The 20,989-nt window shown below is 47.4% G+C and overlaps 1 pseudogene; it reads right to left on the bottom strand.

Annotated features, from left to right (window-relative positions):
• Window positions 1-18,267: 18,267 nt before the first annotated feature.
• On the bottom strand, window positions 18,268-19,617 carry LOC139278083 (sorting nexin-18-like; annotated as a pseudogene).
• Window positions 19,618-20,989: the final 1,372 nt, after the last annotated feature.

Raw genomic sequence — 20,989 nt, 5'->3', positions numbered from 1 at the left:
ACAGTCAAGTGCTATTGCTGTATTACAGCTGTGGCACAAAGCTGTTTTATCAAAAGTGTGCACTGCACTCTTAAAACACAAGTGACTAACTTGCAACTCTGCATTAGATTTCAATTTGGATTGTACCCCATTTAGCTTTTCATTGCTGTACAAAATAAATATTTAAAAAAATTAGGGCCAAAAATCTACATCCTTTCCAGCCCATTTCCACAGCAAGTTTGGTGGGAGTGAGGCAAAGGGTCGGATATTAGGGCAGAAAGCAGATACGCCAAGTCTCAGACTTCCCTGCTAGGTTCTGGAGATCTTGTTTGGGACTAAACCTCTGTCTACTCCAAATATGGTTAAGAGGAGGTGCGGCTGAGAGAGTTTTAATCAAAATAGCTGCCTAGAAACAATGCGCAGATTTTGCTGTTTGTAGGTTCTCACAAAATTTAGCCGTAACACATAAACTAGGCTGGCAGTCAAGTGCAGTGTTGAGGGAACGCTGCACTGTCAGAGGTACCATCTTTCGGAGGAGGCATCTTCCCTCTCAGGTGGATGTTTTGATGTCTGTTAGACAAATTGGCTCTTGCCTTTTCCTATATAACAGTGACTACCCTTCAAAAGTAATTTGTTGTCAGCAAAGTGCTTTGAAACTTGCTTCCATATGGTCAGCTGCAAGAGTCACCAAAAATTAAAACAAAATACAATTGCGATGCAAATGTGAACACATTAAAAAAAAAATCTAAATTGTATGGCACAAAACAAAAGCCACAACAAAAACCACAGCCCTGCAATACAAACCAGTAAATTTGCAGGAAATTACAGTCAGTCTGCAGAATAAAGAAACACAATGGAAGTAATTTCACAACTAAGAACATGGGGCTAGAACCTCCACTTTTGTGGTTATCGCCCAATGGGTGATATTTCCAGCGTGGACGTTAAGAGGGTTTTCAGATCGCCGGCTTCTCGCCCATTCTCAAAGCACCTAGTTTCCACTTTTGAAAATGAGCGTTACTGCGAGCGATATAAAATGGGCGGTAGCGTTAAATGTTTTTGACCTTCTCCCGTAAAGTGTGGTCGTCCTTAGCAACGGCATGGCAACGTTCGATTCCCACAATTCTGGAGGTCAAGGGTCATCATGACATGTGCAGAAGAGGAGACAGAGAGAGAGAGGGAGCTCAGCGAGACTGAAGGCATGTCTGGGTGTGGTGTGGCTGCTTTGGGAGGAAGGAGAGAGACTTTAGAGCTTTGACTGAATTTGGTCTTTAATGGAGAGAGAGGAGGGGGCATCACAGCACACTGTGGAAACTGTCGCTGGAGAGAGCAGTGAGGTGGGAGAGGAGGACATTGGAAGACGCAAAAGAGGGCGTGGGAAGCCCACCCCAAAGGCATAGCAGAAGATATGGACCGAGATAGCAGAGGCGGTCTCGTCGGCGACCAATGAGGTGTGTGAGGGCAAACAATGCCGCAAATGATGGAACGACCTTGTGGGATCCGCAAGAGTATTACATTGATTTACATGTACTTATGTATTTATATAATTTGATTTGTAACAGTCATGAGTGACTATCATCAGATGTGAGGTCTTTCACTTTTACTGGGAATGTTTTACTCAAAGCCTGCAGTTATGGTGTACGTCTTTAGGTAAAGAATGATAATTATCATAATAATCATGATTACATCGGTCGGTTATGTGTTGTATCAGTGTCTGTGATAGTACCTAGCAATGATATCACGCAATAATCTCATGCCATGTCGTCCTGTCACCTTTTACAGAAGAAGTTATAGACAATGAGGTCCGAGCAGAGGTGAACAGGTGGGGGGCCACCAGTCCCCAGCGACATCACTGACATGGCGGAGCGTGTGTTTGCACTCATGGGGAAACACACCCTGGACAGCCACGGACACATCTGCAGACCCTGAAGTGATGCCACGTGAGTAAAGCTTACACCATTGCATGATGTAAAGTCAATAGATGCCACACCAACTCATATCCGAACAATCATATATGATAGATGATTTCTAAAATTGTCATAGAAATAATGATGGCCTAATGAAAATCATTGGAATGAAAATGTGTTGATGGTCATGAAATGTAATGTCTGCGATGATTCTGAGAGCGGTGGTGCTTTTATTGTGCATATGCTATGTGTAGCGCTGGACTCACCTTGTCACCCGAGCACCCCCTTCTCCTCTAATAACCTCATTTGTGTTTTGCAACTCAGCCAGCAGTGCGGCCCAGGCAAGACCACAGAGGCCAGAAGTCGGCAGACGATCCTATTACATCTGGTGCTGAGGAGCTCCGATTCTCGCCCGTCAATCCGCTGGGTCTGTTCTCCATGGATGAATGTGCAGACTTTGAGAAACCTGCATCGTTAAGCTCCAGAAGCCATTCCACCCCAAGGCCATCTAGTGGTCCTCCGGTCATTCCCGCCTCCACTCTGGAGGTACCAGCCCAAGCACCTCGCCACAGGGTACCCCATTTGTCCCCAGGATGGCACCGACCCTGTGGAGATCCCGTGGACGCGGCAGGTCTGTTCCACAAGTGCCACATGACAGCGGAGAGATGGTACAGTTGTCCAGGAGGACTGTATACATTGGTGACCAGTTCATCGAAGCATTGGGGGACATATCCGACAGCTGGCCACCATGACTGAGTACATTCCGTGGATGGCGGAGTCCCTGGATGCGATAGCCAGGAACGCTACTGCCACAGGCCTCCCAGTGGTCCCCATGCACGGCACTCCACCCTTAGGGTCCGCACCACCACTGCGAACAAGATCCTGCTTCTGCATCAGAGAATGTTGCCCCCTCGGCACTCCCCGCTCCCGTACCCGTGCAACCAACACGTCTGCCTTCATCCCCCCCAATGAGGCACCGCCTGAGGAGCTCCTCAGCCAGACGCCGTGGAGCGAGGAGGGGAAGGGGTGGAGGTGGGGAGAAGGGGAGGGGGGAAGGAATGTGAGGGGCATGTCCGCAGGTGATGGCTGTGTCACATCTCCATCTGGGTGTCTGCAATTTGTTGCAGTGTATGGGGGCTGGGGACCACGCTCCTGCTTTGCCTTTGTATTCTGTGTTGCTGGACATGTTGAACATGTGATTTATATCAATGGTGGAAAAAGTGGGGTGTGGGCGGGGGTTGGGTGTTATTGGCTGTGATACTTATAATTTCAGACCAATGTTGCTATTAAACGTTTGTTATTGAACATAACCTTGTTGCGCATTGTCTCAGATAGCTGCACCGTTACACACTGGTGATTCCTTAACATGAAAGGGTTAAATACAACTGAACATTAATCAACGTAAACTTTAACTGGTACTAAGATGATGGCACCATTGATGTCTGAGCTGCACACACACACAGCAGTGTATCGGCGTTGTCACTCACATCAGCGCTCTTTCAGGCAAATCGTTCAGATATCAGCTCCTCACGTAAGAGTGGGATTTAAAAAATGCCAGCCACACCACTGGCATTCATTCAGAATAGTTCCACTTTTTGTGGCCGTTTTTTTGGGTGAGCGATATTATGGGCGATATGTGTGCGAGGTGGTGAAATTGACACTGGCCGATCTGCTGGACGATAGTTTCGGTAAATATGCTCTTCAAGACAAAAAAAAGTGGGCGGGTGGTATTATTGAATCACAGCGTTAAATCAGTGCGGAAATTAACACTGGGCGATATTATGGGCGTTGATTTTGCCCATTCTGCTGATTCCGCCCAAAAAAAGTGGCCGGGCGGTAACATTTTTTCCCAGCATTAAGTACATGGGGAAAGTAACGCTCGCCGATAAGTTTCCTAAAAATGGGTGTCAGTTTCCATTTTGTGGCTAAATGGGTGCTATCTGGGCGTTATACGTATTTCAACGGTAAAATGGCCGCGAAGTGGGCTTTAAGCATGCAACAGAAGTGTCGGTTCTAGCCCATGGTCCTTAAAATAGGCAATCAAACTAGATTGATTCTGTCCACCTTAAACTTATGTTTGTCACCAAATTCAATGCTTATCACACTTTGAATTAGGTAAGACAATTAGGTAAATAATGAAAATAGATTATGGAATCAGTCCACAAAATTGAGTTGTTTGCATAATAACGTGTAGCACCTAGTATTATTATCTGTCACCTGTTTTTGATGCTCAGCTAGATGATACATTCAAACAGAAGAAACAATTGTTATGTGACATCTGTAACTGGTAGGAGGTGTAAAGTGAACTTAATTATTAATTGCAGGCAGCCAAAGCAGTATCACATTATATGTATCACAATGATAGAAACATAGAAACATAGAAAATAGGTGCAGGAGTAGGCCATTCGGCCCTTCAAGCCTGCACCGCCATTCAATGAGTTCATGGCTGAACATGCAACTTCAGTACCCCATTCTTGCTTTCTCGCCATACCCCTTGATCCCCCTAGTAGTGAGGACGACATCTAACTTCTTTTTGAATATATTTAGTGAATTGACCTCAACAACTTTCTGTGGTAGAGAATTCCACAGGTTCACCACTCTCTGGGTGAAGAAGTTTCTCCTCATCTCGGTCCTAAATGGCTTACCCCTTATCCTTAGACTGTGACCCCTGGTTCTGGACTTCCCCAACATTGGGAACATTCTTCCTGCATCTAACCTGTCTAAACCCGTCAGAATTTTAAACGTTTCTGTGAGATCCACTCTCATTCATCTGAACTCCAGTGAATACAAGCCCAGTTGATCCAGTCTTTCTTGATATATCAGTCCCGCCATCCCGGGAATCAGTCTGGTGAACCTTCGCTGCACTCCCTCAATAGCAAGAATGTCCTTCCTCAAGTTAGGAGACCAAAACTGTACACAATACTCCAGGTGTGGCCTCACCAAGGCCCTGTACAACTGTAGTAACACCTCCCTGCCCCTTTACTCAAATCCCCTTGCTATGAAGGCCAACATGCCATTTGCTTTCTTGACCGCCTGCTGTACCTGCATGCCAACCTTCAATGACTGATGTACCATGACACCCAGGTCTCGTTGCACCTCCCCTTTTCCTAATCTGTCACCATTCAGATAATAGTCTGTCTCTCTGTTTTTACCACCAAAGTGGATAACCTCACATTTATCCACATTATACTTCATCTGCCATGCATTTGCCCACTCACCTAACCTATCCAAGTCACTCTGCAGCCTCATAGCATCCTCCTCACAGCTCACACTGCCACCCAACTTAGTGTCATCTGCAAATTTGGAGATACTACATTTAATCCCCTCGTCTAAATCATTAATGTACAATGTAAACAGCTGGGGCCCCAGCACAAAACCTTGCGTATCCTACTAGTCACTGCCTGCCATTCTGAAAAGTACTCATTTACTCCTACTCTTTGCTTCCTGTCTGCCAACCAGTTCTCAATCCACATCAGCACACTACCCCCAATCCCATTTGCTTTAACTTTGCACATTAATTTCTTGTGTGGGACCTTGTCGAAAGCCTTCTGAAAGTCCAAATATACCACATCAACTGGTTCTCCCTTGTCCACTCTACTGGAAACATCCTCAAAAAATTCCAGAAGATTTGTCAAGCATGATTTCCCTTTCACAAATCCCTGCTGACTTGGACCTATCATGTCACCTCTTTCCAAATGCGCTGCTATGACATCCTTAATAATTGATTCCATCATTTTACCCACTACCGATGTCCCTGTTTTCTCTCTCCCTCCTTTTTTAAAAAGTGGGGTTACATTGGCTACTCTCCACTCCATAGGAACTGATCCAGAGTCAATGGAATGTTGGAAAATGACTGTCAATGCATCCGCTATTTCCCAGGCCACCTCCTTAAGTACTCTGGGATGCAGACCATCAGGCCCTGGGGATTTATTGGCCTTCAATCCCATCAATTTCCCCAACACAATTTCCCGACTAATAAGGATTTCCCTCAGTTCCTCCTTCTTACTAGACCCTCGGACCTCTTTTATATCCGGAAGGTTGTTTGTGTCCTCCTTAGTGAATACCGAACCAACTTGTTCAATTGGTCTGCCATTTCTTTGTTCCCCGTTATGACTTTCCCTGATTCTGACTGCAGGGGACCTATGTTTGTCTTTACTAACCTTTTTCTCTTTACATATCTATAGAAGCTTTTGCAGTCCGTTTTAATGTACCCTGCAAGCTTCCTCTCGTACTCTATTTTCCCTGCCCTAATCAAACCCTTTGTCCTCCTCTGCTGAGTTCTATATTTCTCCCAGACCTCGGGTTCGTTGCTATTTCTGGCCAATTTGTATGCCACTTCCTTGGCTTTAATACTATCCCTGATTTCCCTTGATAGCCATGGTTGAGCCACCTGCCCTTTTTTATTTTTACGCCATGATGTTTTATATAGTTCTCTCACTTTAAAAAATAATAATTCTGAGGATATGGACATCGCCATCAAGGTCAGCATTTATTGCCTATCTCTAGTTACCCTTGAGAAGGCGGTGGTGAACCGCCTGCTTGAACCACTGCAGTTTTTGTGGTGAAGGTACTCCCACAGTGATGTTAGGTAGGGAGTTCCAGGATTTTAACCGCTTAATTTTCTTATGATGTAATTTCTCTTGTGAAATAACATTAATTTGTTTTGTCTGCCTTTCATTCAGGTATGCCGGTATTTCATTCAGTTACTGGCATTTCATTCAATCAGTTACTGGTATTTCATTCAGTTACTGGCATTTCATTGAGGGTTCCTGGTTTGTCTTGTAGAATTGTGGTTTGTGTTGTGGCTTTTTCTGGGTGATTTCTGAGCCCTTGCCTCAATAGTTCATTTGCATATCTAGATTAATGACCAGCTTGTTTCTTTTAGAACTCAAGATGCACAGTTTCTGCTGGTTAAGGTGCTAAATTGTAATAATCATTATTGTGCAATAACTGTTCACTACAATTCAGGGACACGTATCACAAGGCTCCCAAATGCTAGAGAAATCCTTCAATAAAGACTAAAATTGCCGATTGTTTACATTCCCCTATGCTTATGTAGGATATAATCAAACATTCCAATCGCCTTTATGGGTCAGAGAGGGATTTCCCAGATTTTTTTCCCCCAAATTAATCGTTTTTTTTTAACCTGTTTTTTTGCCTCTCCCAGGAGGATCACATGGTTTCGGATGGGATGGAGTGTGTATGTTGTGATGCACAAGGTATTGTGTGGATAGGCTTGATGGACCAGATGGTCTTTACCTGTCCGTCATTGTTCGTATTTTAGGAACATAACATTGTTTATTATGCAAATAAGAAAAATAGTAATAATTATATTGGAAAGGTGGCTTGGTACCAGTTTTACAACTTGTAATATTGTTTGATTTACTGTGTACAATCATCTTACATCATTTTTATGACAGTAAAGAAGCAGAGGTTATATAAAGGAATTTTATAAAGCAAAATACAAAGTACTATCTAGAAACTGTAACACCATGGAGAGATTTTAACCAGCAACAACAACTTGTATTTATTTAGCGCCTTTAATGCAGTGAAACATCCCATGGCGCTTCACAGGAGTATTGAGATAAAAATTTGATACCGAGCAGCATAAGTAGAAATTAGTGCCGGTGACCAAAAGCTTGGTCAAAGAGGTACGTTTTAAGGATCGTCTGGAAGGAGGAAAGTGTGGTAGAGAGATGAAGAGGTTTAGGCTGGGAGTTCCAGAGCTTGGGGCCTAGGCAGCAGAAGCCACGGCCCCCAATGGTTGAGCGATTTATAATCAGAAATTCTCAGGAGGGCAGAATTAGAGGAGCGCAGACATCTCAGGGGATTGTGGGGATGGAGGAGATTGCAAAGATATGGAGGGGTGAGGGCATGGAGGGACTTGAAAATAAGGATGAGAATTTTGAAATCAAGGCGTTGCTTAACCGGAAGCCAATGTAGGTCAGCGAGCTCAGGTTAGGAGTGTGCGAGTTAGGGCACAGACAGCTGAGTTTTGGATCACCTCTAGTTTATGTAGGGTAGAATGTGGAAGGCCAGCCAGGAGTGTGCTGAAATAGTCAAGTTGAGAGGTCACAAGAGCATGGATGAGGAATAACAAGGCAAGGGAATACACATTATATGATATAACACTGAAAAGTGTAGAGGAATAAAGGGACCTTGGAATGCAGGTCCACAGATACCTAAAGGTAGCAGGCCAGGTAGATAAGGTGGTTAAGAAGGCATATGGAATACTTGCCTTTATAAATCAAGGCATGGAATACAAGAGGAAGGGGGTTGATCTTGAACTGTATAAAACACTGGTTAGGCCACAGCTGGAGTACTGTGTGCAGTTCTGGTCACAACATTACAGGAAAGGTGTGATTGCACTGGAAAGGGTGCAGAGGAGATTTACAAAAATGTTGCCTGAACTGGAGAATTTTGGCTATGAGGAAAGATTGGAGACACTGGATCTGTTTTCTTTAGAACAGAGGAGGCTGAGGGGAGACCTGATTGAAGTATATACAATTATGAGGGGCAGGATAGAGTGGATAGGAAGGAGCTGTTTCCCTTGGCAGAGGACATAGACTTAAAGTAATTGGGGGGAGGTTTAGAGGAGATATGAGCGGAAATTTCTTCAGCCAGTGGGTGGTGGGGGTCTGGAACTCACTGCCGAAATGGGTGGTAGAGGCAGGAACCCTCATCACATTTAAAAGGTACTTGGATGTGCACTTAATGTGCTGTAACCTCAGGCCTACGGGCCAAGAGCTGGAAAGTGGGATTAAGCTGGATAGCTCTTGATCAGCCGGCGCGGACATGATGGGCCGAAATGGCCTCCTTCCGTGCTGTAAATTTCCATGATTCTATGATTATATGATTCAGCAGCGGATGAGCTGAGGCAAGGGCAGATGTTACGGAGGTGGAAATAGGCACTCTTAGTTATGCTGCAGATATGTGGTTAAAAGCTCATTTCAGGGTCAAATAAGACAACAAGGTTGCGAACAGTTTGGTTCAGCTTCAGACAGAAGTTGGGGAGAGATATGAAGTCAGTGACTAGGTAACGGAGTTTGTGGCGGGGATTAAAAACAACGGCTTCGGTCTTCCCAATATTCAATTGGAGAAAATATCTGTTCATCCAGAACTGGATGTCGGACAAGCAGTCTGACAATTTAGAGACCATGGAGGGGTCGAGAAAAGTGGTAGTGAGGTAGAGCTGGGTGTCATCAGCATACATGTGAAAACTGACACTGTGTTTCCAGATGATGTTGCCAAGGGGCAACATGTAGAGGAGAAATAGGAGGGGGCCAAGGATAATTTCAGAGGTAACGATGTGGGGGGGGGGGCGGGAAGAGAAGCTGTTGCAGGTGATTCTCTGGCTATGATTAGATAGATAAGAATGGAACCAGGCGAGTGCAGTCCCAACCAGCTGGACAACGGTGGAGAGGTGGTGGAGAAGGATAGAGTGGTCAACCGTGTCGAAGGCTGCAGACAAGTCAAGAAGGATGAGGAGGGATAGTTTGCCTCTGTCACAGTCACAAAGGATGCCGTTTCGGTACTTCCCTATCTGCCCAGCAGTTAATATTGCCCAAGTTATGTATTCATCCTGGAGCTGCTTGGAGCTGACAGCTTCCGATTTTCACCTGCTTTCCTGGGCATTGACACCCGCCCAATGCCATCAGGGTCCTTTTTAACACATGCATGCTTGGTCCTGATGATGTCATTGGGACCCAATGCTATTTTTACCAGGCTGCCTGAGTGGGAAGTGGCAGGGAGTTTCCTGCCAGACCAACACAGTGGTGAAGCGAATTGAGACCAGAAAAGGCCCCCCCAAAATGTTTTTAAAAATTTATTTTAACTTGCCTTGTGAGGCTAAGAGATATAGTCGCTCTTCCGTCCCCCACAAGGAAAGCTTAAGTCTCTCCTGCCACAAGCTCAGACCCACCCACCTCCTGATCGTGGAACCCCTGCAAGACAGTCTGGCAAATGCTGGTAATAAAGATCAAAGTGCAAAAGAACAATAGGCATCTAACACTGAAAGTGCAAAATTACAGAAATTATTCTTCAGATTCTGATGTTGGAATATGCAGTGTACAGGTATTCTGTATAAAAGTTTTAGAAAATGCAGAAGGGTATTTTTCTACACGTTAGTGATTTTGTCATGTGAGTGTGATCCTGCCTACAGTGCAAATACGTGCTGATTTTTTTATAAATTATCAGCAGCAGCTAACTACTCAAAACCAGAGAAAGAACAAACACAGGAACCACGCTCAGTTAATGAGAAAAATGTGTTAGTACTGAATAGTTAAAAACACATTGGCCCTGAAATCCCGGTCCTATGCGCTCGCCATAAAATGGTTAAAATGATCCACACTTGCCTTTTCCTGCCGCGTCCACCAGAGATCCCGGTCCTGAGGCCTACTCTCCCTGCGCATCAGAGCGGGTGCACGTTGGGACGTCCGTAGGAGTCACATGGGCCTGGACACCCAATCATGGTAAAGTATTTTCTCATTCTAGCAATAGGAGTATTGTAATTCCGAAACTCCTATTACTATGAATGAGAAACACCCCCAAACACCCAAATACTACATAAAAAATTTAAAAAACACCTCACATAAAAACATTATAGAAATTAAAGTTGATAGAAATGTTTTTGAAAATAAAATTTGCCAATTTTTTAAAAAAGTTTTAATTATGGTTTAAAATAAACGTACCTTAGTGGGCAGGGTTTTTAACATTAAAATGTGTTTTTTAAATTTTATTTTTATATGTTTTTGTATGTTTTAGAACGCCTACGCTGGTAAAAGTAGGCTATGCGCCTGCTTTTACCAGGCGCAAGAGTTTTAAGGACATTCGCAGGGCAGGAAATGGGCAAATAGCGCAATCTCTGCCGTGGAAATGTCCTTCTCTCCAAGATGCGTGTGATCTGTCAAGCCAGAAACTTGAGCGATCGGAAAAGCCGGTTCTCGGCGCATGTGCATTGCGCGTCAAAAACCGGCTTTTGCGATGCCTTCCCGGGTCCGTACATACTCCGTACGGACCTGGGGAGGCCGGGATTTCAAGACCATTAAACAGCAGGACTCTAATAGCTCCGGAATATATGGAATGTAAGATCATAGAGAACTGAAGGCAAACAGCATCAGCTGCTGAATAGTAATGCAGTTCCGCAACAGAATATTTGGACAGATGAAGAGTCTACCAGAGATATGAAACAATCCTACTTGTCTTTGTGCAGCACTTTTGCTTGAAGAGGTAAGTTATTTTGCTGAGATACCTTCTTTCCTAGAAATAATGCAGAGAGAAAAGATATGGAAGTCAGTACAAACTCCAGAAGAGTTGGGCCATAAAATAGATCAACACCAATAATGATAACAGCTCTTCAAGCATCCAAAAGAACAACATTTCACAGACATTGTCACGAGAATAAATAAGTGTATAAATCAGGAGAGCTGGCTATTGAATTTCTTAGAAATTACTGGAGAAGTGACAATATGTGAAAAAAGATAGATCACCAGAACTGATCCACAAGCCACACATCTATTTGAACTTTCCCCGATTCTGCAAGGCTTCGCCATCCTTTCTTGAAATGGAATCCATGTTGTTCAAACTAGGCCTCTGATTGGCTGAGAACTGGCACCAATAGCCTAGTCAAATCATTGAAATAACTGTCAACATTTTCATTTCTGACCACAACATCAGATGGTGCCATCTTGGTTTGATTGACAGCATTCTCTCCTTTGAATCAGAGGTTAAGAGGTCAAGTCCCAGAGTGCAATATAAGTGCATAGCTTCGGCTGACATGTCACTTTTCCAGAAAACGTTCCAATTGAACAAATTTCTTTTGTGAAGTGACTTTCAAAAATTATGCACAATATTTCAAGTGTGCTGTTATCAATGAGCCATTTAAGAATAACAGATGAAAATTCGTTACCGCCAAGAGGCAGGAGTTCCTGCGTCGGTTGCAGAAGTCCCGCCCAGCGAGCTATATTAGGCTTACCACCCCCCCGAGTGGAAGTGGAGCGCAAGATCTCACGTTCCACTTCCTCTCGGGAGCTGGACCGGGGTGCAAAGGGACACCAATTTTCCAGCGCTACGCGGAGGGACACGTAGCGCTGGTGGGAAGACAGGGCCCTCCCCTTCCATTAAAGGGGAGGGACAAGCTACTAACTTTGCAGGAGGGAGAAAGGTTCATCGCTAGACCACCATGGAGCTGGGTGCATGGCAGCAAGATCGCGGCACAGACCCCGCGATCTGCAGTGAAGTCGGCCATTTTTTTTCACCACTGCACCTCCCCTTTAATTTTTGCCCCGTGAGCAGCCTACAGCCCAGTACATGCTCCGCAAAGCTGTCGTCATGGAGCGCTACCGAATTTTCGTTCTGGGCAGCAGCCCAGGGTGCTAGCGGCAGGAGCGGGGTGCTATTGGTTAGCGCCGCCGTTATACTCCCTGAGAATGTCGCGAGAGTCAGTAGGGGCGCAGCCCCGGACGCAAAGTCGATTGCGCCCTGTTAGCGCCCCCAGGGGCATTAACGGAAGGCATAAGCAACCCAAATTTCCACCCCCACCCCCGCCCAATTCTGAAAGTTAAATGTTACTAATTCCTGCTCCTGGCATGGAACTTTACCTTTCAGGAGTGCATGTGGGCATTGGAATTGGGGCACAGTGGACAGTGTGCCTGACAGGAATCTCTGTGTTAAAATTAATGAACCTGCTTCATTAAAGTGAGTAGTTCCTAGTTCAGGAAAGCACTATTTTCATGCTCACATTGCTGATCCAGATGTTTGCTAGGGCTCTGCTCTCCTGCATTGAAAGTCAAATTTGATGCTGTTGTCAGAGCTAAAAATCATTGCTCGACTGCACGCCCTCTCCAAATCACGCACAGCAGAATGTGCTGCAGGGGGGGACCCCCCACCAGCGATATTTAATGGGATCATCAACAACTTGCAGGTGACATGTTTTTTGATTTCTACAGATTCTGTGTAAGTGTGTGCAAATATTTGGAGCTTTCTGCAGTGATCTAAAGTTGATAAGGTGACAAGGAGTTGTACTGCAAGTGGAGAAGGCCTTGCTTCTGAATTCAAAGATTCTGCTCCCAGTCATGAGGCTTTCTACATGCAGTCCTCCTTGTGCTGGAGCATGACAGGGATATGGAGCAGAGGCAGCAAAGCAGCTCACCGAGCGAGGAGGGACAGGAGGGTTCTCAGCAGGAGTCTTACCCACCTAGGGTCTTCTGAGGGCACTTCTCCTACCTGCACTTAAGCCAGGAGCTTCACCAAGGAGGTGGTTACAGAACTCTGCCACCAATTGAAACCAGACATGCAGCATCAGAGCAGGGTGATGATAGCACTGCCAGTGGCCCTCAAGGTCACCATGGCCCTCACTTTTTTCTCCGTCGGATGTAACTAACATCTCCCAGTTCGCTGTCTTTCGCTGCATCCGGGAGGTCACAGAGGCTCTGCTCTGTACTCCAGGAAAAGGGACTGCAGCAGGAGAAGCACACATGTGGCTTTGTCAGGATATTGGGCTTCCCCAAGGTGTCGGCCACCATCGACTGTACACAAATGGCTTTGCAGGCGCCGGATGTCAATCCTGAGAGTACCGCAACCGCAAAGGGTAACATGCACTTAATGTGCAGTTGGTGTGCTTCCTGCCCAGCACATCATGATGATGAATGCCCAGTATCCTGGCAGCAGTCATGATGTCTTCATCCTGTGCCAGTCCGATGTACCAGCAATCTTTCAGCCACTGCATCGAACCCAAGGGTGGCTGCTTGAAAACAAGGGCTATCCGCTCTGCACCTGGCTGATGACTCCACTCCACAACATCACCACTCATGGCCAGTACTCATATAATGAGAGCCATGCTGCCACAAGGAACCTTATCAAGCAGACCATCGGAGTGCTGAAGCAACGGATGCACTGCCTTGACCACTTGGGAGGAGATCTCCAGTACTCACCGGAGCAGGTGTCCCATTTTGTGGTGGTCTGCTGCATCCTTCACAACTTGGCCGTCATGAATGCACAGTCCTTGGCACCACAGGTTCCACAAACACATCAGCAGGAGGAAGAGGAGGAGGAAGAGGAGGAGGAAGAGGCAGGCAGCAGATCTCCATCAAGATGAGCTGTCCATAAGCGCTTCATCAGAATCCGCTTCCCTCTGTCACAGAACACAGAAACATAGAAAAGAGGTGCCGGAGTAGGCCATTCGACCCTTTGAGCCTGCACCACCATTCAATAAGATCATGGCTGATCATTCCCTCAGTACCCCTTTCCCACTTTCTCTCCATACCCCTTGATCCCTTTAGCCGTAGGGGCCATATCTAACTCCCACTTGAATATATCCAATCAACTGGCATCAACAAATCTCTGCGGCAGGGAATTCCACAGGTTAACAACTCTCTGAATTAAGAAGTTTCTCCTCATCTCAGTCCTAAATAGCCTACCCCTTATCCTTAAACTGTGTCCCCTGATTCTGGACTTCTCTAACATCAGAAACAATCTACCCGCATCTAACCTGTCCCGTCCCATCAGAATCTTGTATGTTTCTATGAGATCCCCTCTCATCCTTCTAAACTCCAATGTATAAAGGCTCAGTTGATCCAGTATCTCCTCATATGTCAGTCAGGCCATCCCAGGAATCAGTCTGGTGAACCTTCGCTGCACTCCCTCAATAGCAAGAACGTCCTTCCTCAGAATAGGAGACCAAAATTGAACACAATACTCCTGGTGAGGCCTCACCAAGGCCCTGTACAACTGCAGTCAGACCTCCCTGCTCCTATACTCAAATCCCCTAGCTATGAAGGCCAACATACCATTTGCCTTCTTTACCGCCTGCTGCACCTGTATGGCAACTTTCAATGACTGATGAACCATGACACCCAGGTCTCATTGCACCTCCCCTTTTCCTAATCTGCCACCATTCTGTCTTCGCGTTTTTGCCCCCAAAGTGGATAACCTCATATTTATCCACTTTATACTGCATCTGCCATGCATTTGCCCACTCACCTAACCTGTCTAAGTCATCCTGCAGCCTCTTAGCGTCCCCCTCACAGCTCACACCGCCACCCAGTTTAGTGTCATCTGCAAACTTGGAGATATTACACTCAATTCCTTCATCCAAATCATTGATGTATATTGTAAAGAGCACTGAGCCCTGCGGCACCCCACTCGTCACTGCCTGCCATTCTGAAAAGGACCCGTTTATCCTGACTCTCTGCTTCCTGTCTGCCAACCAGTTCTCTATCCACGTCAGTATATTACCCCCAATACCATGTGCTTTGATTTTGCACACCGATCTCTTGTGTGGGACCTTGTCAAAAGCCTTTTGAAAGTCCAAATACACCACATCCACTGGTTCTCCCTTGTCCACTCTACTAGTTACATTCTCAAAAAATTCCAGAAGATTTGTCAAGCATGATTTCCCTTTCATAAATCCATGCTGACTTGGACCGATCCTGTCACTGCTTTCCAAATGCGCTTAATCCTTAATAATTGATTCCAACATTTTCCCCACCACTGATGTCAGGCTAACCGGTCTATAATTACCCACTTTCTCTCGCCCTCCCTTTTTACATTAGCTACCCTCCAGTCCATAGGAACTGATCCAGAGTCGATAGACTGTTGGAAAATGATCACCAATGCATCCAATATTTCTAGGGCCACTTCCTTAAGTACTCTGGAATGCAGACTATCAGGCCCCGGGAATTTATCGGCCTTCAAACCCATCAATTTCCCGCCTGATAAGGATATCCTTCAGTTCCTCCTTTTCACGAGACCCTCGGCCCCCTAGTACTCCCGGAAGGTTATTTGTGTCTTCCTTCGTGAAGACAGAACCAAAGTATTTGTTCAATTGATCTGCCATTTCTTTGTTCCCCATTATAAATTCACCTGAATCCAACTACAAGGAACTGACGTTTGTCTTCACTAATCTTTTTCTCTTCACATATCTATAGAAGCTTTTGCAGTCAGTTTTTATGTTCCCGGCAATCTTCTTCTCGTACTCTATTTTCCCCCTCTTAATTAAACCCTTTGTCCTCCTCTGCTGAATTTTAAATTTCTCCCAGTCCTCAGGTTTGCTGCTTTTTCTGGCCAATTTATATGCCTCTTCCTTGGATTTAACACTATCCTTAATTTCCCTTGTTAGCCACGGTTCAGCCACCTTCCCCGTTTTATTTTTACTCTCGACAAGATTGTCCAATTGCTGAAGTTCATCCATGTGATCTTTAAATGTTTGCCATTGCCTATCCACCGTCAACCCTTTAAGTATCATTTGCCAGTCTACTCTAGCCAATTCACGCCTCAAACCATCGAAGTTACCTTTCCTTAAGTTCAGGACCCCAGTTTCTGTATTAACTGTGTCACTCTCCATCCTAATAAAGATTTCTACCATGATATGGTCACTCTTCTCCAAGGATCTCGCACAACAAGATTGCTAATTAGTCCTTTCGTGTTACACGTCACTCAGTCTAGGATGGCCAGCTCCCTGGCTGGTTCCTCAATATATTGGTCTAGAAAACCCTCCCTAATACACTTCAGGAAATCATCCTCCACCGCATTGCTACTAGTTTGGTTAGCCCAATCAATATGTAGATTAAAGTCACCCATGATGACTGCTGTACCTTTATTGCACGCATCCCTTATTTCTTGTTTGATGCTGTCCCCACCCTTACCACTACTGTTTGGTGGTCTGCACACAACTCCCACCAGCGTTTTCTGCCCCTTGGTATTCCGCAGCTCCACCCATACTGATTCCACATCATCCAAGCTAACATCCTTTCTTACTATTGCATTAATTTCCTCTTTAACCAGCAATGCCACCCTGCCTCCTTTTCCTTTCTGTCTATCCTTCCTAAATGTTGAATACCCCTGGATGTTGAGTTCCCAGCCTTGGTCACCCTGGAGCCATGACTCCGTGATGCCAATTACATCATACCTGTTAACTTCTATCTGCGCAGTTAATTCGTCCACCTTATTCCGAATACTCCTCGCATTGAGGCACAGAGCCTTCAGGCTTGTCTTTCGAACACATTTTGCCCCTTTAGAATTTTGCTGTAATGTGGCCCTTTTTGCTTTTTGCCTTAGGTTTCTCTGCCCTCCACTTTTACTTTTCTTCTTTCTATCTATTGCTTCTGCCCTCATTCTACTTCCCTCTGTCTCCCTGCATAGGTTCCCATCCTCCTGCCGTATTAGTTTAACTCCTCCCCAACAGCACTAGCAAACACTCCCCCTAGGACATTGGTTCTGGTCCTGCCCAGGTGCAGACCATCCGGTTTGTACTGGTCCCACCTCCCCCAGAACCGGTTCCAATGTCCTAGGAATTTGAATCCCTCCCCGTGGCACCACTCCTCAAGCCATGTTTTCAGCTGAGCTATCCTGCGATTCCTACTCTGACTAGCACATGGCACTGGTAGCAATCCTGAGATTACTACTTTTGAGGTCCTACTTTTTAATTTAGCTCCTAGCTCCCTAAATTCGTCTTGTAGGACCTCATCCCTTTTTTTACCTACATCACTGCACCCTCTTGGGCACAAAGCATGAATGAGAGCTACCACAAAAGAAATATTCCAAACATCATTTATAAATGAATCAATCCAATACTGCATAACAAAGCCAACTAATCACCCTTGTGCATTCCCTTAGTGTCTGTCTTTCGTGTTCCTTTGTCTATTCTAGTGATCCTACGTGGTGCTACCCCAGTGGCTGCAGCATGGCCGGTGGAAGGCTGCCGACTTTCAGTGGGAGACTGTCATGTATGTACTTTTGGGATCACTATCCACTGGATGGTGCCACTGTTGGAGGCCATTGGGCTGCACGCATGTGTGTGCAGCCCAAGTATAAAAGGCCAGCCATTTTGTATATTAGTCACTTTGGGCCTTAATAAAGCAGAGCCAAGGTCATACCTCTTGGAGTTAAATAGTACTCAGTCTAACAGTCATTGTATAAACGACAGAGACACTGCAGATGGCCTTGCAGGATGACCTCGAGCAGCTCTGGGCCTAGAAGGCCCAGCTATAGACTGCACAACATTAGCATGGGCGGCAGCAGTCTGGGCTGGCTGGATGACAGGCAGCAGCAAGGGCACTGGTGGAGTGGTAGGGGTGGGAGTACGATTGCTGTCCTCCTGAGAGACGACAGCAGGTTCTCGCTCCATGGAGCCACTGCCACTCCCCTGGGGTGGCACCTCAGTGTTCCTAGCTATCTGTTGGTGCACAGATTGCTGAGCTGCTGTGAGACCCTGCAAGCCCCTTTCAACACTCGTAAACTCAGCCAAGATGGCACTAGTCTGAGCATGTGTGGCAGAAAGCTGAGCCTGCATGAGGGCAGTCTGAGCTTCCAGTGCAGCACTCTGACATCGGGTCACTTCTGCTTGTGCTGCAATGGAAGCTGCGACATCGCCCATCCAGTGGCGTAACTACGCCAATGCAGTGGCATTGGGGCCCTTTGCTGAAGGGGGGCCCACCACCTGCTTCCTCGTGAACTCGTTGGCGGTGTGGTTCAACTGGAAAACGCTCTCGTCCATCCTCTTGGTGAAAGTTTTGAACCCGTCGACCCTGCTCTCCACCTCCTGCAGGTCGAGGGAGCTCTGAGGGGTGCTGAGCATCAAGAAGAAGTTGCCCCCCAGCATATCGTCCTTCTCGGCTTTCCTCTTGCCCTGCTTCCAAGCCTTCTCGTCGTTGCAGGTGAGGAAGTGCTGGAAGGCGTCGCAGCGGGCCAGCACCGGGTGGCTCATCGTGTGGTTCATCCCCAGGGTCAGCCCTTTCTTCCACTTGCAGATGAAGTCTTCCTCGAAGCGGCCGGTGGCTTGCTTCTTGGAGATGTGGGGCACCTCTCCGCCAGCTGGCCGTACAGCCTGTAGAAGTGTTTGTAGCGCCGGTTGACCGGGCACTGGGTGTGGCTGGGCACCAGGCGGTACAAGATGTAGCTCTTGATGCCCTTGAACTTGGTCTGCTTGGTGGGCTCGTCGATGGAGCAGGCGAACGGGGGAGGGTTCTCCTGCCACTCGGGGCCGTGCGGGCCGGCCGCCACACAGATGTTGTCGCCGTCCTTGACGAAGCCGGCCGCCTCACCCAGGATGAACCGCCGCCCAACTTGGCGAAGGTGGAGAAGCGACTGAGGTTCCTACTGACTGTGGCCGTGCTCTTGGAGGAGGAGGCGGCGGCCGAGGAGGAGGGCATCGACCCCTCGACATTCCGGCCGCCGGCCCCTGTGCTCACTCGATAACGGCCCGTCCCGTCGAAATCCGAGAACCCCGCCGCCACCACCTCCCTCGCTCAAGCCGCCCCACCAGACAGCGGCTCATTCGCAACCGTCGAGTTATCGTCCCAGTCGTCATCCCAGTCATCACCGCCGCCGCTGCCCGACGCCTGGTGCTGCAGCCCCGAGGCTGCTGCCGCCCGTTTGGGTGAGAGGCGGGGAAGCAGAAGGTGCTGGCGGCGGTGCAGGCTGGCAGGGGGAAGCTGCTGGGGGGCTGAGGCTGAGGCGGCGCTGGGCTGTCGTAGCTGTCGGTCGGCACGTTGGCATAACGGGAGGCGGAGGGCTTGGCGGCACCGACACCGGGCGCAGCATCGCTCCCACTCCCGGCCCGCAGGATCTGCACGTACGAGGCCGGGAAGAGGCCCCTCTGGCTGCGGCTGTTGGCCCTCTACAGCCAGCCCTCGATGTCGTGCTCACTGCACACGGTCAGCACCTCATCCTCCCGCATCGAGATCTCGCCCACATTCTCGCTCTGGAAATCGTACAGAGCCCGAGCCTGGAGTGCCATCATCCCACCGTCCGCACCCAGCTCAGCTCCACTCCCGGACCCCGCGGTAACCCCCCACCCATAAACCCTCCCTCACACCGGTGCCGGCTCCCCCTCAGAACGGCTCCCCCAGACCCCGAACTCCCTCTTTGACCCCCCCCCCCCGGACCCCCTCACTCGAGGGGCGGCTGCGCGGGGTCTTCCCTGGCCGACTGCACTTTTCCCTGTCGTTCCGTGATTTTTTTTTTAAATCTATGTTTGCATTGGGGCCCACATCCTCTAGTTACACCACTGCAGCCATCACATCCACAAGTGCTCTAATGAAGTTACCCATCCCTTCCATCCTGGAAATTGTGGGCTCCAAGTTCTGTGCAATGTTGGAGCTGGACTCCTCCTTGACACTGATAAGAGACTCTCTGGCAAGCTTGCCATTGCACCAAGCGTTTCACTGGGCATGCCCATCACCCTTCTTCTGAAGGTTGCCCATCAAAGTCATCATCTGAGTCTTGTGCAGAACTCGTGTGTGACTTGCCCTCCGAGGAGAGGCACCCAAGTTGCCCTTTCCCCCTGGCCTGACTGCAGCCCACTCAAGCTCAGTGACTCACCACCTGCAGATCCCGCCTCTATACTACCCTCTAAAGTTCGCACAGTGCCATTTTCTGAACTGGTGCCTGGGAGTGTCAGATCGAGTGACGGTGCCTCTTCTTCTTCACTCTCTTCCTCTACTAGATTGGGGACTGCCTGGGCTGCTGGAAGTTCTTGGGTATCTGAAAGGAGAAAGGCACAAGGTTCTGTTTGTGGTGAGGGGAGGGAGGAAAGCAACATGTGCATGTTTACACCATCAGCAGCTTGTAAGTGAGAAGAGATTGTGCAATGAGGGGAAAGTGGGAGGTGAGAAGAAAGATTAGGTATGAACACACTGTCATCAGCAATGCTTTCAACCTCGCCGTTCGCCACAGCCTGAGTGACAGCCCGTCGAATGATCTTCAGTACCGTCTCCTCCAGCGCAGTAGGGTTTTGAAGACATGCTTCAAACCTGTTTGTTTGCTGCTGCTCATGGTGACTGTGAGCCACCTTCTCCTGCAAGAGAAAGGGAAGTGCGCTAGTGAGTGAGGTGCAATGTGTTTGGGTGATGTGCCTGTCATGGTTAAATAACTGATGTGGTGTGGAAGGTGTGAATGTAAGAACATAAGATGTGGGTGTGAGGCTTGCAGCAGTGGCAAGTGTGTGAGGCTGAGGTGAAGCGATGATTGTAAGGCATGAGTCGTGATTGCTAAAGATTGTTGGTACGTGAGTAATGGGGGTATGGTGCATTGAACAGTGTGTGAGGCTAGTGGTGCAGTTGGTGGGATATGGCATTTGGAAATGTATTCACTGACCTTAACCACTTGTG

This window comes from Pristiophorus japonicus, chromosome 13 (genome assembly GCF_044704955.1).
Source record: "Pristiophorus japonicus isolate sPriJap1 chromosome 13, sPriJap1.hap1, whole genome shotgun sequence".
NCBI lineage: Eukaryota > Metazoa > Chordata > Chondrichthyes > Pristiophoridae > Pristiophorus > Pristiophorus japonicus.
The sequence above is the reverse complement of the archived record's forward strand: the minus strand, read 5'-3'. Positions and strand labels throughout refer to the sequence as shown.